The sequence below is a fragment of the Panthera tigris genome, chromosome X (genome assembly GCF_018350195.1).
Source record: "Panthera tigris isolate Pti1 chromosome X, P.tigris_Pti1_mat1.1, whole genome shotgun sequence".
NCBI classification, from domain to species: Eukaryota; Metazoa; Chordata; class Mammalia; order Carnivora; family Felidae; genus Panthera; species Panthera tigris.
In genome coordinates, this window is record NC_056677.1 from 45,237,706 (window position 1) to 45,250,970 (window position 13,265).

A 13,265-nucleotide genomic window follows, 5' to 3' on the forward strand; every position below is an offset into this window, starting at 1 on the left:
ACACCATTTTAGCCCTATTTTTACTCAGTCTTCATCACAACCTCCCCCAACGTTGAAAGAATTGTTCTACTCCGACTTCACAATTTGAATACATATCTCTCCTGTCCGGCCACCTCAAAGACTCTGCTAAGACCCTGTCCAGGTAGTGTTTTCCCTGACAGAGTTATCCAGTAAAGTCAGCTTTATTATCAAGTTGTTTGATTTTTGGAAAGCACAGTACATGACAAGCATAGTCACCATTACTGAACGTAATGAACCAGTGGACTGAGCTTAAACCCCAGGACCAATATCGATAGAAACTTCTGAAATGTGCACTGATTGAAGGACCACAGGTCCTTAGAGAAATCAGTTACCAAACCACAGGTTTAAATGTGCAGTAACACAAGCAAAAAAGGTAAAGAAAACAGTTGTTAATGTATTTATTATACAGAGGAGAGCAAATTCACTCAAGTATGACAGCAAACCCAGAAGCATGGAAGGGAATGATTGATCAAAGCATGTATAAAAATAGTATTAAAGTACTTAGTATCTATTTTTGTTACAGATATCTTTCTGAGAAACATTCAGCACTAACGGTGACTTGTAACTGTCTGTCCCCAAAGTATGTGGTTGCAAAAGAGAGCTCGGGCAGGAGGAAAAAGGCCACTCTTCAAGCACCATGTCGGGTACTCTGCGGACACTGCCTTCCCACGCCTTGGCTGCAGGCGTGGGAAGAAGTCCACGAACATTGCATACACCCACGCCAGTACGCATGCACCCAGTCAGTACGCACATATCCGCGTCAGTACGCACACACGTTGTACCAGGCCTTTCCTGCGCATGCCCATTGTTAAGAAAGACCGTTGCTGAGCACGCGCCCTGCTGCCCACGCGTCCTGTGAGCAGAGCTGAGGAAGAAGCGGTGGTGTGGGCGGTGTCGTGGTCTTTCTGGCTGCCTGCCCTCAACCGGTAGGTCCACAAATCAGTCCTTCCAGGACTTTAAGTGTGAGTGACTGTGAGGAGAGTGCCAGTGGGCCTCGGGCGGGTCGGGACGGTAGATCTGTGGCCTCGGAGGAGGAAGTTGCTAGGAGTTAGCGTTCTTCTCCTCACAGGCATCGCGGCCGCCATGGCCCTCGTCCTCGTGGTGGTGGGACCGGGACAAGTGAGGACAGCTGGCGGCCGAGGACGGGGGAGGTGAAGACAGGGTGGGTCTTGGGGGCGTTCTTTGAGGTATCTGAGTCCTGCAAGCACCTGGAACTGCCGGCGGAGCACTGAAGCCAGAGTCCTCAGTGGGACCCTGGGTGGGAGGCGGGCCAGGCGGTACAGAACAGGTCTGGAACGGGTGCCTGTGGGCGGGGGTGGGGAGCGGTCAGTAGGTTAAGTGGCTGACGCTGGATCTCAGGTCAGGTCTAGATCTCAGGGTGGTGAGTTCGAGCCCCACCTGGGCTCCAGGATGGCCGTGAAGTCTACTTAAAACAAAAAACAAAAAACGGTGTGTGGGGCTGGAAACGGGGAACGGTGTGGGGTTGGAGCTGCGTCCCGGAGATTTGTATCGCACTGTGCAGGGTGTCAAGGGAGGAGCCGGCTCACTGGTCAGTATCGAAACTAGACACCTTGAGCCCTTGTGGTGGGAAGACAGCCATAGGCAGTACGCAAACGATTAAGACTTCTCTGTGTTCCAAGGAAACCTTATTTAAGAGGGTAAAATGGGCCCAGTAACTGGGAATGTGAAAACAATAGCGACTCAGGTTTAAATATCCAGCATTGTTTTCTCACATGCCTTTATGATGGGGAATCTAGCTGTGAAACTAAGCCTCGCGTTTTCTCCTGTCCTTAAGGTGATTTGACTGCCAGTTTGGCCGATGTGAATGATCTTGCAGCCCGTTTATTTGGTGTGACCACAGCATGTACACTATCCTTACGCAAGGTTGATTTTGAAAGTATTTTCAAAGTAAAAAAAAATTAAAATGTTACGCCTTGGAGGTGGTGTACCTAGCCTTTAGAATACATTTTCCTGGGTGTCTGGGTGGCACAGTCAGTTGAGCATCCGACTTCGGCTCAAGTCACGATCTCACACTCCGTGAGTTGGAGCCCCCATCAGGCTCTGTGCTTACAGCTCGGAGCCTGGAGCCTGCTTTGGATTCTGTGTCTCCCTCACTCTCTGCCCCTCCCCTGCTCATGCTCTGTCTCTCTCTGTCTCAAAAATAAATAAAAACATTAAAGAAATTAATTAGATTACGTTTTCCAAATCCCGATATTCTACTTTCAGGGTGAAGTATGAGTGGATGTGTAAGATCAAGATCTAAGTCTAAACAAAGAAAAGGTGATCGAGAGTCTAACTAGCCAGCTGCACCTGTGGCTGTGAGTACTTTGGTATTTGATATTTTCTATACCATCAGTTTATTTCTCTGAAAATGTTGTTGAACTACAAACATACAGATACAGCGATAAAAGTTTCTTTGCTGATAAGGGGTGGGAAACATTGAACCAGAAGGATTACATACTTGTGTTCCCTGTGGAAATATACTCTATGACTCCTTTGTTATGCTTATTAACAACAGAATGTACATATCTATCCCAGCATAGTTTAAAATAGCCTCCCAAGTGCTTGTAGGTACCTCTTCTTAGAGTAGCCACAATATGAGAAAAGTAATTTTTTTAAGTTTAAAGACATTTTTCTTTTTTTAAAAAAAATATTTTTATTTTATTTTTGAGAGAGGGAGGAGGAGAGAGAGAGGCAGAGAGAGAGAATCCCTGAAACAGGATTCAGTCTCACAAACCTTGAGATTATGACCTGAGCTGAAATCAAGTGTCAGATGTTTAACCATCTGAGCCATCCAGGCGCCCCAGAAGAGTAACTTTTAAGTATAAATATATGGAATCATGTTTTATGTGTGTGTTTATACTTATTTAATATATGATATAAAAATCTGTAATATTTATATTGTTGGCATGTATTGACAATACAACTGTTTATTTGCACACGCTCACACACGTACCCCTAGGGCCAGCAGCCCAGTGATAAGCAACCTCGACATAAGGAGACACCAACTGGAAGTCAGAATATTATACCTGATCAAAAGAAAGAAGTTAAAGAAGCACCTGTGGATCAAGGTGAAGGGAAAGGGGGAAGGAATGTTTATGGGGTCCAGGGTATATGTGTGCATCGTACATTTTGACATACCATAACAAATGAAACAAAACATTACAAGAGAATCTCAGTCAATTCCTGAAATTTGGTTGAAAATGTGAAGACAGCATAGGTTGCAGCTTCATATGCTCCTTCACTCTAATGAATTTCCCCTTTTTCTTCAAGATTTAATCTGTGTGCTCGAAGACGCAGTCTTTTTTAAATCAGAGGAAACTGTTAACTACAAAAGTATGCACTGTTTACTAGTTTAATTTTTTCTTAGAATATTCTTGTGTGGCCTTTTCATTCATCTCATACAAAGTGTAAACAATTTTTAACAGTACATGCAGAGTGCCAAGTGAACATACCATATAACATCTGGAATAAAGACAATTTGCATAGGGATGGTAGCCTCATTTTATAAATAAGAAAACTAGGGTTCTGGGATTGTGGCTTGCCAAAGACTGCTTGACACATGGAGACATAACTCAGATTTCAGGAGTTTTGTTCTCTCATATAAAGGAGTTTTGTTCTTCCTACCATCTGTGTTGTACAAAAAAGTGAATGGTCTTGTACAAACTGCTTAATACTCAAATTTGTACTTTAAAGAGGCTTAGTACTGGCACAGGAATAATTGAAGTTCAATGGAACAAGAGAGAGACTCCAGAAAAGGGTTCAATGAGTGATAGCCACTGTTTCCATTGATTAATCATTTGATATGGTACATTTAGGGAAAGCTGGATAATTCAGGACACTGGCATATAGGTAACTATATTAGTATGATTTTTAAGTGGCTTTAAAGGTGTTTAAATACTTTTTTAATGTTTATTTTGAGAGAGAGAGAGAGATGGGGGAGGGACAGAGAGAGAGAATCCCAAGCAGGTTCCATGGTCAGCACGGAGCCTGACTTGGGGCTCAATCCCACAACCGTGAGATCATGACCTGAGCCGAAATTAAGAGTCAGACGCCTAACCAACTGAGCCAAACAGGTGCCCCAAATGCTTTTATGATTTGGAAAATCAAAAGTATCTTAAAATGATCATGAAACGGAAATTAACAGCTTCCAAATACAGTATTTTCATCAAATACTTATAATGAATTATTGACATCATTCAGGTCATGGATTATTTTAGGAATTCACTCTTAAGAGGTTTCTCTAACATGACTGACAACAAAGTACATTAATTTCTTTCCACCCTACTCTCTTTATTCTCACTGTAAGACAGAAGCTTGACTTTCAGTTACTAATGTTTTGCTGTTATTTTTGTTACTTTGTTCTCTACATGACTTATTTATCAAAAGTGACATAGAGGGATATCGCACCTAAATCTAACTAGTTAATTTTGACAAAATAACTTTCAGGCTGTCCCAGTAGGGGATGCATCTCACTAGTATAGAATTTGTCATAGGCCCATAAATGTACTCAGCTAATCCTTCAGGAAATTACATTTTAATTTTAATTAAAATCCTATCCATGGTGTATGGATTTCTTAGCTGATGATCTCTACTCTTAGTACACTGTGGTATTATTTAGATTATTATTTGAAATAAGGTTTCATAATACAGAAAAAGATGTGAAGTCCATCTTTCCATCACTATTTTTTATATAAAAACCCTGAACCTACAGGCTTTTATTTCACATAACTGAAATAATGAATTTATCACTTCTTTATTTATATTTTATGTTTACTCTTTAATTGATAACCTCTCTTTTTTAAGAGCCTGAAATTAAAACTGATATCCAGGAACTGGCTCAGCCACAACCTGCGGGTAAAAAGGAAGGTGGTCCTTTTGGGAGGCAGGTGAATTTTTCAGATCTAGAGCCCGTTAAAATGCCAGAAGCAGATATGTTATCCATTAAGAATGTAAATTACATGGTTTCTGTTTTGTTGAATATTATATCTTTGATAATACAGGTTTAATTTTACTTACTTTAATAACAGAATTCACATACAAAGATATTTTGACAAATAGTTTAGACCCTATATACATGACTGACTGACTTATAGACTGTCAGATACAGAAACAAATTGCATCAAAGCCATATTGAATTATAAAGATGAAAACACTTTCTTATTTTTGAGTATCAGTACTTTAACCAACAGCTAATAATTTTCAGAGGTTTTTTTTTATAATTTCTGCCTTTTAACCAATACAAAATGTATTTGGAATAAATATCAATTTGTATGAAATATGCTAAGGCACTGAAGTAAGTTCTAGTACTAGCTTTAACATAATTTGTGTGATTCTGGGAAAACCCCTTAATTCTAAATCCCATCCTTTATCTTATATAATTAGTGAATTTAAATCAGATATATTACAGCCACTTTTAATGCTGATTTTTTCATTCTGTGGTTTTGTTCAAAGAATAACAAAACACTCCATTTTTTAATTTTTTTTTTTTTATTTTTGAGAAAGAGAAGGAGCAAGCAAGGTGGGGCAAAGAGAGGGTGAAGAGGATCCGAAGCCAGCTCCTCACTGACAGCAGAGAGCCAGATGTGGGACTCTCAAACTCAAGAACCATGAGATCATGACCTGAGCTGAAGTCAGACGCTTAACCTAGTTACCCAGGTGCTCCACAGAGTACTCCATTTTGTATTACTAATTTCTTATAAATAACATCTTGAGTCATATTTTAACACCTGAACTGAGATTTCATTGCCACTAAGATAATGAATAAATGCTATGTTTGGTGTTTGTTTTTCTATATGGAGACCTAGATACCCGTTCTTAGGTTCTGTCAAATTCTGGATTATTCTGGCTCTTCAAAAAAACTATTGCATTTTTAAGTTCTGTCCCCATAGAAGGCTCAATAACTGAATAATAAAATGGCAAGAGATAGTCACGTTTCTAGTTTCTGGGGCTGATCAAGTATAGAGAGTGCATGTAGGGGCACCTGGCTGTCTCAGTCATACATCTGACCCTCGATTTCAGCTCAGGTTATGATCTCACAGTTTGTGAGTTCAAGCCCCATGCCAGGTTCTGCACTGACAATGTGGACTCTGCTTACCATTGTCTCTCTCTCCCTCTCTCTGCCTCTCCCCCATATCTTTCTCAAAAATAAATAAATAAACTTTAATAAAAGAGTGCATGTAGTCACTAATGCTCAAGCCACCTATAAGATACTTATACTAAGCACACTCCTTGTCTCCACTTTCAGAATTCATGAGCTATGGATGCTATGATATAATCACCTCTAACCATCTCAAACATGGCATATTACAAATTTTCACATTGAGACATAAATGGACAAGATTTGAAGTCCAAAGACTAGAACCCTAATAATTCCTGACTAATCATCTTAAGTATGTTTTACATGCATATTCTAAATTGTTGACCATTAATTACAAGAGCTTCTGAATTTAAAGGAAGCACTTGATGCTTAGGGTATAAATTACCTTATATTAGTGTACTAACCTTTTTTGCTCTACACTGCTGAAGCATTCCTTTAGACTGTTTACATTAGGAGATGGTTTTCAGACTGCTTCCAGGAGCCTATTTTACATGGCTGGAATGTACACAGCCTTTAAATGCATGGTTTTAAATAGGTAGTACATTGCATGACCATCCAATATAAAAGATAAGAAAAAAAAGAGCAACAGAATAAACCTAAGGGAAAAAGAAAGAGGTACTTAATAAAAAGTATGAATCATTAGTAAAACAAAAAGTAATGCAACTAATCAGAAAGATTGTGCTTTTAAAAATACTTATGAAGAGTATCCACTAGTTTACATAATCTTGAGGAAAATGAAAAAAGCCCAAATACATACACCCAAGCATACACAACATTGAAAATGAACAAGACACTGACGGACATTGAGTATTTTTATGTAATTGAAAGTGAATACTATCTTGAACTCTACTATTGTCAAAATACAGATTAAATGGTTGATTTTTTAGGAAAACAAATGAATATATTCCAGTAGCACCTAATTATCTGCAGATACCATAGGAAAACTTAATGAAACATGTCAGAGTTGTCCCTCAAAAGTATTTACTTTTAGTAAATAAGATGGTATCGTATACTTGAAAGATTATGAGAGTACATCTTCAGCGTTCTCACCACAAAAAGAGTTAACTGTGTGTGTGATGCATGTGTTAATTACAGTATACATGGAGCACATCATGTTGTACACTTTAAATATATAGTTATATTTGTGAGTTATTCCTTACTAAAATTTTATTTTTTTAAAAAAAAATTTTTTTAACGTTTATTTATTTTTGAGACAGAGAGAGAGCGAGCATGAATGGGGGAGGGTCAGAGAGAGGGAGACACAGAATCTGAAACAGGCTCCAGGCTCTGAGCTGTCAGCACAGAGCCCGATGCGGGGCTGGAACTCACGGACCGCGAGATCATGACCTGAGCCGAAGTCGGACGCTTAACCGACCGAGCCACCCAGGCACCCCCTTACTAAAATTTTAAAAAAGCACTGACTTTTAGAAACAAATGTGTGACTTTTCTAGTTATCTTCCCCCCTGTTTCTTCTCCCTCCCTGTCTCCATTCATTTCTTCCTTTTTTTTTCTTGATACCATTTTCTAAGACATTGTATATGTCAGCTTCAAATTTTGATGTCAGAAAGGAAGGTAATGACTCAAAACTAGTGTGACCATCTAATTTACTATACAAACTCAACCCTAATTTACTATACAAACTCAACCCTGTCAAGTGTGAAAAAAAGCATTATTCATAATCATACTAGGACTACAGGTGGAAATGGGGACAAATGGTTACCCTACTTTAGCAATCACATTAGCACTAAACTAAACCAAAGAAACATTTTTGCACCTCTGCATGATAGAGAAAAAACTATTGTAGTACTGGAATTTCTATTTACTTCAGTAACAAATGTGACATTGTTTTAATATCTTATATTCAGAATATTTTTTCAAATTATTTTATTTAAATAATACTGATGTGTAAATTTCTTTTGTTTCTTAGGTTTTGTATGTTGTTTGGATTTTTAATAAAAGTACACACAATTTTTGCTTTTGTTTAAAACTAAATTTTATTTTTATTTATTTTTCTGAGAGAGAGAGCATGTTCATGCTTGCCCAAGAGTCGGGGAGGGGCAGAGGAAGAGGGAAAGAATCCTAAGCAGGCTCCATACCCAATGTGAAGCCCAACATGGGGCTTGATCTCACGACCCTGAAATCATGACCTGAGCCTAAATCAAGAGTCAGATGCTTAGCCAGCTGATCCACCCAAGCGCCCAAAACTACCTTTTTAATAGGTTCATTTCATTTAATATGTTCTGAACACGAACAGACTTTTTGTTTCCTTATACCAATAGAAAGAGTGGTGTGTTTAAAATACATTGGTAAAATATGTTTGGAAATCTATCTTCTAAAACAAAAACTGCGGTGTCCTTTGTATACCATGAATGTCATCTAAATAAAATTTTGCTAAATAATGTTCCCAACTATTATTTTATCTTACAGGTGAAGGGCAATCCAGTTTTAAACAAAGACAAGCTGAAACTCTGCAAAATGTTCTTATGTTAGCTACTTGACTATTAAGATTCTCTTAATAAAGTTTTAAAATCAAAAAATCTTGTAATTCTTTTGTTAAACTTATTATAAGTACTTGATGCTATTAAAAATTATATCACTTTTTTGTATTCTTTTTTTGAAATTTTATATTCTTTTTTTATTTAAAAAAATTGTGTTTATTTATTTTTGAGAGAGAGACAGAGCATGAGCAGGGAAGGGGCAGAGAGAGAGGAAGACACAATCCAAAGCAGGCTTCAGGCTCTGAGCTGTCAGCATAGAGCCTGACACGGGGCTCAAACCTACAAACCATGAGATTATGACTTGAGCCGAGGTTGGACGCATAACCAACTGAACCACTCAGGTGCCCCTGAAATTTTATATTCTGATTGAGCTGGTATATACAAATATATTTGTGCATTCACATTCTTTCCAGCAACCTTGCTAAATAGAACTTAATTCTAAAAGTTTATGTCTGCATCTTTTTTTATTTCAGCATACACAATCTCATTATCATTGAATACTAATAGTTTATTTCTGCTATTTTAAACATTATACCTTTTTTTCTCATTTTACATCATTGAACAGACCCACCCAGGACAATGTTGAATAGAATGTGTAATAATGGACATCTTTGTGAAATTCCTGATAGGAATTGGAAAATATTTCACATTTCCCATTGTTGAATGTGAAGTAAAGTAGTTCCATTCTAATTCTAGTTTGCTAAGTGTTTATATCTTCAGTATACATTGAGTTTCATTAAATACTTGTAGTGCATTTATTGAGATGATTATAGGATTTTTCCTCTGTTAATCTGTTAATGTGGTGAATTACATAGTAAGTTCCTATGTCTAAACCAACCTTGCATTACTAGAGACAAAAAATGGTCATGATATATGATCCTTCTGAATAATCTACCTCTTAATAATTTGTTTAGGATTTTTATGTGTCCTTATTTTTTTATTTTTAATATGAAATTTATTGTCAAATTGGTTTCCATACAACACCCGGTGCTCATCCCAGCAGGTGCCCTCCTCAATACCAATCACCCACCCTCCCCTCCCTCCCAACCCCATCAACCCTCAGTTTGTTCTCAGTTTTTAAGAGTCTCTTATGCTTTGGCTCCCTCCCTCTCTAAATTTTTTTCCTTCCCCTCCCCCATGGTGTTCTGTTAAGTTTCTCAGGATCCACATAACAGTGAAACCATATGGTATCTGTCTTTCTCTGTATGACTTATTTCACTTAGCATAACACTCTCCAGTTCCATCCACATTGCTACAAAAGGCCAGATTTCATTCTCATTGCCACGTAGTATTCCATTGTGTATATAAACCACAATTTCTTTATCCATTCATCAGTTGCTGGACATTTAGGCTCTTTCCATATGAGTGACATTAGCCTATACTTTTTATTTCATGTACTCTCTTTATTCAATATGGGTATCAAGGTTATGCTAGCTTTACAAAATTAGTTGTTATGTAAAACTTCTTTTCTCTGGAACTGAAGTCCCTGAAAGGCTGTGAGTAATGTAGGGCTAGACTTCCCCATGTTCAGCTGTTTGGGGGTTGTATCTCTTCTTACAAAGACTACCTAAAGGGTAGTACCTTTGGATAGTACCTAAAGGGCAGTAACAGAAGGGCAGATCCAGGTTCCCATCACTTTAAACTTTGTAAGGCACCAATCTTCCCTGTGAGATCCCATTAATGATGCTGTCATTCTGAGAGCTACCAGTTCATGTTTCTTTGTTGATATTAATCTTCATTACATGGAAAATTAAAAGTTATAGTTCTGTTAACTTGTCTAGATAAATTTGATCTGTACTGTATGGTCATCAATGCCTGATCATTCCAGAGCTGTGTAGTTATGACAATAGTTCCATTTGTTGAATTCTTTAATAATAATGAGTTATTATAAAAATTCATATTTGTAGGGTGTGTATTAACTGTTAGCTACTTTTTTGTCCTAGGATCTACACATTTATGACCTCGTTTAATCCTCACCAAAAAAGGTGGGTCAGAGTGTACCCAAAACTTACATCTAACTCCAGTGAGCAGCAGATTTGGGGACACAAGTTCTAAGTTAGAAGCCCTTGCTTTTTCTCCAAGTACATACTTGTGAAAATGTTGAATCCAGGAAAACATAGTGTACATGATGACTATTGCAGCAATCTGATGTTTTCATAAAAACTTAACTAATTTTTTTCAATGTTTGACCTAAAACACTTTGTTCTTGTCTTTAAGGAGAGGTTTCCCAAATTGTGACACAGACATCACATAGTGCCCCTGATGAAATAATTGGTACAGAAATAAACATTTATATTTTTAAAATAATATATTTATTTTACTGTGCTACAGATAAGTATAACTAGTTGAAGCCATTTGGAATAATTTGTAGGGGAAAAGAAAAAGAAACTGATGTCACACGCCCCATGGCAAAAAGCCACACCATCTGCAAAGCTGCTGGCCTTTCTTCAAAATGTACTTAAAAACCGGGACGGAAAAGCCACAAATCTCTTTCCCTCTACATACACTTCCATCAGCCTGACAATCACCACATCTCAGATGTGCCTCCAGAGGCCTGGCTCTAACCTTATACCCCTATTACTCTATACAAGAATTACATCTCTTAAGATCACATCTGCATCCTCACACCCCAAAAAGTACTTCTACAACGAAGGGCCCTACTCAGAATCTACCCTGCCTAGGGAATGGCAGAGGATTGCAAGCAACAACTGTTTGCTCCCTTACAGGAAATTTAAAATACTTCCTGGTCAAAAAGACTGAAAATCTAAGGTTCAAATTAAGAGTGAGACTAAAGGGAGGTGTCACAAATATGTGAGCAGTCCCTAGGTGTACAGCCAGATGAAAATATTAGGGTCTAGGTTTAAAAAAAAAAAAACAGAACAGGCACTTGGGTGGCTTTAGTCAGTTAAGTGTCTGATTCTTGATTTCAGCTCAGGTCACGATCTCACTATCTGTAAGATCATGCCCCACATCAGACTCTGCTGAGAGCAAGGAGCCTGCTTGGGATTCTCTCTCTACCTCTTTGCTCCTCCCCTGCTCTGTTGCCAGTGCGTGTGTGCGCTCTCGCTCTCGCTCTCTCTCTCTCGCTCTCTCTCAAAATAAACATTTTTTTAAAAAACAGGAAAGAAGGGCCGCCTGTGTGGCTCAATCAGTTGAGCGTCTGACTTCAGCTGGGGCCATAATCTTGCAGTTCATGGGTTCAACCCCCACATCCAGCTCTGTGCTGACAGCCCAGAGCCTGGAGCCTGCCTTGAATACTGTGTCTCCCTCTCTCTCTCTGTCCCTCCCTCACTCATGCTTGCTCTCTCTCTTTGCCTCTCTCTCTCTCAAAAATAAACATGAAAAAATTTTAAAAACAAAAACAGGAAAGGAACAAGGGGGGCTGACTGAAGCAAAATGAGCTAGGTCCTACTTTGTCTCCTTATAGACAATTGCATGAAATAGCCATGGGTTTCAATCCTGCCTGTGACCCACACTGACTCTGATGGTGGGAAAAGGTATTTGCATCCTTTGGGACTGCCTCTGCATTTCTAAAATAAGAATTATAATATTTACACTAAATGATTGCTATGAAGAATAAATAACTGTATAAAGTAGGCATTACATTACAAATGGATTTGACTTTTTCCTTTTTTAATTTCATCTTTCAAGTAATTTTTATTTCATTTACTATTATAATTTTAACTCTAACAAGTGATACTGATCTTGAATCTCAAGTATGAATGTAAAGCTAACTTTAATGATTTGAGTTTAGAAACTTACCTGATTAAAATAAATAGGTTGATGAAATAGCACTGTAGCTGGTGTCATTCATGGCGCCTGTTATAAATTGGGTTTGTTAATAACTGAGGTCTGTCTAGGCTGATCTAAGTCATAGTATGTGCTGAATATTTCTTGCTGTGTGTGATGCCAAAGAAAACAAGTCAATATCCTGGTCATGCAATCCGCACAACTCGACACCAGAGTCTGTCTGTCAAGCAGTCAGGCAAGCCTTAAGTAACACTGCAAATGATAGTAGGACCATATCATTAACTACAGAAGGTGTTCTTTTTGCTTATTACACTTAACATAGATTTGGCCTGTCAGGGGACAATGAGATCAAATGGTTTCAAATAGTTTATAACTTAAAGACAGCAAAAACAAGATGAGTATGGTGACAGTTCCTTGCATATGTAATCCACAGTTTGATATGAATTGGAGATGCTGAAGGGCACACACCACAGGTGGTGGGTCTCTGCCAGTGAGAAGTCAAGAGCAGTACCCTAACGCAGTGAGCAGTTCTGTAGTCAATAGCTGGGAGGAGCATTCTCTACTCAAATAAAACCAGCAATGGATGAGTATTGATCTTCTGTCAGCTGCCAGCTAAATATGAAGACAGGTGAGAAACTACCTGGTGGCAGCTCCTCATCAGGCTTCCTATCAACTCCTCCAAGAGGAATCACAGGGTGCTCTGCCAAGGATCAGACCAGCCTGCACTGTAGCTTTGCCTACACAGCCTAAGTGGGGACATGCAAAGTCACCAGAGCACCAAGGCAGAGCTGGTCCTCTGCAGTGTGTGGCACAAGACAAATGGCCATATGCATGGTCCCTAAAAAATAACATCTATCATATTGACTCCCAAATGGAGGAGATGCTTTTCCCATAAG

General features: G+C 38.6%; 1 long non-coding RNA gene across 3 annotated transcripts; it reads left to right on the top strand.

Annotated features, from left to right (window-relative positions):
- The first annotated feature begins 839 nt into the window (after positions 1-839).
- LOC122235447 lies at positions 840-8,619 on the top strand. 3 transcript variants are annotated; one of them, XR_006213527.1, is made up of 4 exons: positions 840-947; positions 2,248-2,339; positions 2,984-3,092; positions 8,549-8,619. It is a non-coding gene; the product is annotated as an uncharacterized LOC122235447 (long non-coding RNA). The 3 variants fall into 3 exon arrangements; XR_006213528.1 differs by lacking the exon at positions 8,549-8,619 and adding an exon at positions 5,527-5,570; XR_006213529.1 differs by lacking the exon at positions 8,549-8,619 and adding an exon at positions 5,523-5,560.
- The last annotated feature ends 4,646 nt before the right edge of the window (positions 8,620-13,265 follow it).